This window comes from Eriocheir sinensis, chromosome 8, assembly GCF_024679095.1.
Source record: "Eriocheir sinensis breed Jianghai 21 chromosome 8, ASM2467909v1, whole genome shotgun sequence".
NCBI lineage: Eukaryota > Metazoa > Arthropoda > Malacostraca > Decapoda > Varunidae > Eriocheir > Eriocheir sinensis.
Window position 1 is genome coordinate 13,467,984 of NC_066516.1, and position 6,285 is coordinate 13,474,268.

The window sequence follows — 6,285 nt, forward strand, 5'->3', positions numbered from 1 at the left end:
CTCTCTCTCTCTCTCTCTCTCTCTCTCTCTCTCTCTCTCTCTCTCTCTCTCTCTCTCTCTCTCTCTCTCTCTCTCTCTCTCTCTCTCTCTCTCTCTCTCTCTCTCTCTCTCTCTCTCTCTCTCTCTCTCTCTCTCTCTCTCTCTCTCTCTCTCTCTCTCTCTCTCTCTCTCTCTCTCTCTCTCTCTCTCTCTCTCTCTCTCTCTCTCTCTCTCTCTCTCTCTCTCTCTCTCTCTCTCTCTCTCTCTCTCTCTCTCTCTCTCTCTCTCTCTCTCTCTCTCTCTCTCTCTCTCTCTCTCTCTCTCTCTCTCTCTCTCTTATTTTCTTTATACACCGTGTCTCTGATTTCTTCCCTTTCAGATTGGGCAGCGAGACAGACAAAAGAAAGGAAAGGCTCTGGGAACACCAATTTAGATTTTTAAAAGCCAGTTTGCCACCAGGCTGATGTGTAGAAGCAGCCTGCTGTAGATTTTAGTAGGCTAGTTAGCCAGATCGCTTTCTTTTTTGCCTGCCAGAATAGACAGTTGGGCCAGGTCCACTTTACATGAAAAAAGGAGCAAAGGAGAGGAAAAAGATTGACGGGAAGAGATGTGGAACGGTCGGGGAGTGCATGGCTGTGACTTGGAATTTGAGTGAGGGCCACGGCAGTCGACTGCGAATGTTCTTCTTGTCTACATCTATAAATTTTGGCTATATGATTATTCTGATAGTGAGGATAATTTGTAACTTGCTGAATACAAAATTGTGCGGAGAGAGAGAGAGAGAGAGAGATCCTCCAAAAAAACAACCCAACCGCCATGAGATTTTCCCCCCCAGAAAAAAAAATCCAACCTGGCAACTCTGCGCTCGTTTGGCCAGGGGAGACCATGAACCGCGTCATAGATGGTTTTACCCGCGTGATTTGAACATACGGTTCTGAAACGATACTGCGTCATAGAATACCGCTCCTTACGAATCAACGTCATTGCGTCATTCGCAACTTGACTGTGTGTGTGTGTATATATATATATATATATATATATATATATATATATATATATATATATATATATATATATATATATATATATATATATATATATATATATATATATATATATATATATATATATGCCCTCAAATTTTCAGACCCAAATTTCTCTGATTTCAAATTTGCCAACCAAATTTTGGATAATTAAAATTCCACTGTATCATCATTGTTTTTCCCCAATTGAGGGAGTTCACCAGACAAGACACACAGCAGCAGTATTGTTTATGTTGTATCTGACTATGAGTGTATGGATGGTGCACTTTTCATCAACATATATCCACCATCAATAGAAATATTTTAAATACTTATAACCATCAGTGGCTAGAAAACCAAGATTTATTGAATGCTTACTGTAATTCATGGGATATCTGCTAGTCTGTGCACACAATGGCAGTGTTTTTTGTTGTGCTGGCCATGAACTGGATGCTCCAAAGCTTTGCATTAATGTATATATGTAATATAATAGGATTGCCTTTGTCATTGCCATTATTGAAGTCTGTTCATGATCACAATAATACCGAAAAGGATGATAAAACAGCCAAGCAGCAGACCCGCTTCTTTGTACACTACCGTATTTTGTGGCGTATGACGCGCTCCAGTGTATATCGCGCACCCTAAGCTTCAAGACAACAATTTAGGACAAAAAATATTCAGTGCTTAAAATGCCCAGAAATATGTACGGTTAAGCGAGACTGTTGATTCAGTGGTGATGTACTGTTTCCTGAAATTTCTGATAAGAGACACATAAGCCACTCAAAAAGGCAATCTTTCTTATTCATATTGCTTTCAACTTGTAAATTCTTTCTGAGTTTGCAGGTGGCAACTTTCACTGAGCTGCTGAGGAAACTAATCATACGGGGATGCTATGTTTGATGGTCAATTTTGGTCTCAATTTTGACTTTCAGGGACTGTATACTTACTTTCAAGTAGAAATAGATGTTGATTAATTTGTCAATCATATTATGTTTTAATATAGTTATTTTTACACTTACAGTGAGAAAGAAAAATGCATTTACAGTAAATATGTTTGTCATCCACTGATATCTGTTCTTTCGAATATGTATCACAAAAAATGTCAGCTGACTGGGCTGCTGCACAGCAGAAATAGCTCCCGACGAGTCTGCTCAAGTCTGCCCCACAGTTGCCGAGCTGAGCCCCATCAGGGAGCATTTGCTGCCTGATGGGCCCTACTCCACCAAAATCATTCCCATGTAATAGCTGCTTTAACCATCAGTGCCAAGGTACCCTGCACACTGGTGACTGGCACGCTGCGGCGTTGTCATGTTTAGTGTTTAGTGTTCACGCTGCGCCTTGGCTCTCACGTGTGGCGCGTTTTCTTCTTGTGACATGTATGGTTTTATTGCTCCACATGTCCTTCTCTCCTCTGCTTATTCACACTTTCCTTTTCTATTGCATCACACTATTTATTATTTGAATCAATCAAAATTTGTACCTTAGGTGTATACCACACAATATACATTGTGGCATTTACTAAGTGAAAAAAGTGCGCGTTATACGCCGCAAAATAGTACCAGCAACTTTGGTCAAGGGCAGTTGCATTGTTTGCCACTGGAAAACTGGTTTTTACTCAAGACCACTTATTTAATTTTTGTAATATTCTGAAAATTCAGACTAATGGATTTATAGACATATTTCTATATATATATATATATATATATATATATATATATATATATGTATGTATATGTGTGTATATATATATATATATATATATCTATATATATATATATATATATATATATATATATATATATATATATATATATATATATATATATATATATATATATATATATATATATATATATATATATATATATATATATATATATATATATATATAAAGGAGCACCACAATGGGTACAGTAAATGTTGCAATTGATGGTGATGACCATTTAACCCTTTCCTTGCTAAGCGCTCGCAACGAGACTATCCCCTCAGGCGTGCTCGGGCACCCCAGCGGGGGAAGGGGATCCCTTTTAACCGCTATATCTCAAAAACTATTCATCACAGCTACAAAACAAAAATACCATTGGAAAGAGGAGGCTAAGATCTATAAGATTTGGTTATGTAAGCCTCTTCTGCAAACGTACAGGCACGTTCAGGGGGTGTTTTTTGCTGTGAGTGCGACTGGCGAGCTTTTAGCACCACCAGTAAGTGACGCTAGTGCTCGCTCTTTTAGCCTCTGTATCTCAAAAACTATTCATCACAGCTAAAAACAAAGAGGAGGCCAAAATCTATAAGATTTGGTAATGTAAGCCTCTCCTGCGAATGTACAGGCACCTTCAGGGGGTGTTACCTGTGAAGACGTGCATTTACAGGTGGGCGACAGTCAGCCATAAGGCAACTACTGAGTTAGATCTGTTGATGATGAGGTGCTGGCAGGGCAGTATTACTAACTGCAAAATTAACAACTATTTGGTCAAAATATCAGTCATGTGATAGGTGAGGCTATGCAAAAATGCCGCTGTATTGGACAACAGCGTCCACCAGTTGCTCGTCCGTAGATTTTCCGCGCTAGGCTGATATGATTTTCCACCAAATTTCGTGGAAAAACTGAATTGGCAATGCTGTGTTGTGAGAAATAGTGTTGGAACACTCATATGCGGGAAATTTGAGTGTGACTGGAGCTCGCAGAGAGCGTTTAGCACCACCGGCAAGTTACGCTAGTGCTCGCTGTGAGCGTTTAGCAACGAAAGGGTTAATACACAAAATACCATTAGTGTCTCTTTACAAGGTGCTCCCTTCATCATATAAAGAGAATCTATAACGCACCAAAATGTATCTGAGGTGATCTTTTTTCAACTGTCTATACTACTATGGAAAAATTGTAAAGGAAACTAGGAAAAAAATAAATAACATCCAACTTGCCAAGACTGTTACTACTGTTAGGAGTTCCATGGAAACAACAGCTACACATTAAATGTAAATATTTGGAAAGGCCAAATCTGTTTTTTTGAAATTTTGAAATCCATTTTTTTTGTGTGTAATAATAATAATAATAATAATAATAATAATAATAATAATATAATTATTATAATAATAATTGTTTTATTTAGGAAATTGCAGTAATTAAGCTGAAAATGTACATATTATGATAACACAAGAGTAACTATAAAAAAAAGTACAATATGAAAGGGGTGTGGGGGTAGGTTATCTACATTAACGGAGGGAAAGTTTTGATGATGCTTGAGGGGTGAGGAGGTAGAGGAGTGCTGTGTGGTAGTGATGAGGCGAAAAGGTAATCCTCTTCTGGAAGGCAAGTAGGCTGGTGAGCCTGGGGGGAGCTCGGGGCGTCGGCAGGTGCTTGATAGAAGGCCACAGCGGCGACGCACTCGGCGATCTGTGTCCTCCTGACCACACACACACTCCACTCACTGTCTCAGACTGTCACCATGATTTCACTTAATGTCACAAAAAATTACCTTGCTATGTTGTGTTTCTGCTGAAAAGGGAGGGGGAAGGGGGGGCTAACAGTCTGGCCCCCGGTGGGCTGCTCGCTAAGAAGCACCGCGACCCACGTCTGACCTGGGCCAGGTCTGAGCCACAAGAGTGTGTGGGTTTGTGTGTGAGTGTGTGTTTGTGCATAGAGGAGAGAAAGAAAAAGTAAAAGACCACTAATCTGAACACAGATAGTTATACAATAATCTCAGTAGTCCAATTTTTCAAAGTGGCTGACAAAAATTCCAAATATGTAAAATGAAATAAGGAGCCAAGTGTGCTGAGCAGGGAAAAGAAATAGAAGCTGGAGAGATTTAACTTAAGGCTGGGTATTGACAGATGAATATTCTCTTGATTTCTAGGCTACATTGTCCCCTTTATCGCCGGAAAGATGGCTCCCACAGCTTTTACAAGTGACAGTCATGAGTCTATGTTCGAGAGCGACAAGTGAAAGTGATCAAGAAGGTGACAAGTATATAGTAGGTTAAGGAATTTTGCAGACTACAGTAATATTAGGTAAAATTATTACAAATGAGTGAAAAGATAATAGCTTAAGGGAAAATACAGTAGTCAGGCAGCCTCGACTCTACTCCATGAATGTCAGAGGGGTTCACCTTGCCAAAAACACCAGGCATGTTGCTTGCTGTTTTTGTGAACCTCCTCTACGTACTTGTTCGTGCCTTTATTACCTCTGGGTCTACTACTTTCTTTACGTAGATTTACATTCCTAAAGCTGTTGTTTAAAACTTTTGCGCATTACTAGTGAATCGGGAGTCCCTCCTAATAATTAAGTTAATTCGATAATCCGAATGACCTTTGGTCCACTGCTATACAGATTATTGCACTTTTACTGTGTGTGTGGTGCTCTCCTTTTTTTTTTTTATTATATTTTTCTTTCATAAACAGTTAGAACTTAACCTAAAAGTATGGAAAATAATAACAATTTGATTCATATCTGTTCTTAATTTCTTTTGGCCTCTATCCAAAAAAATATTATCTGAAATAATAAAGCTTTATTTGATATATGTAAAAGAGGAGACGGGGTCACAAACAGACGGTAGTGTAGAGAGTGTAAGGGGGTGTAGAGTGGTAGAGGGAAAGTGTAAGGGGACGTATCTAAGTGTTGGGGTGTAAGCACTGATCTCTATTATAACGTTATATTAGGGATCAGTGGGTGTAAGGGGGTGTAGTGGGCTATAGGGGGGATGGTTTTTATTTTTTATTTTTTTTATTTTTGGTATTTCGTTGGGGATATACCCCAATGGAGGAAGGCGGAGCATGCCGCGCAACCCCCCAGACGGCCGGTAGAGATACCCAATTCGTTCAAGGAAGAGACCCAACAACGGGGCTGAGGTTGTCGGAAAGAGCCCACCTTTCCACCCCCATGGTAACTGATAGGTCTCGAACCCATACGCTCCAGGCACCCCGCTGAAGCGCAAGGCCGAGACTCCACCATGGGACCACAGGAGCCCCCCTAGGGGGAATGTTGGAAGTGGAAGGGGGGTGTAGGGGTGAAGGATAGGTGTAAGTGTAATGGGATGCAGAGGGATGTAGTGAGAGTAAGGAAGGGTATCCTGTGGATCTTATTACGCAGGCTTCTTTAGTGATTTTTATGTGATAACATTAACGCTTCGCTGTTCACCGTTCCTGTCAGTTTAGTGCAAGTAATACTAGTCTCTATGGTTTTGTCTCTCTTTCCTCTATATTTATGCATTTTTTTTGCTCCTTATTTTTTTTACTAAGATCAAACTGATGGACAGCTAAAAAAATCCCAAAATGTGTTTACGTCACTATT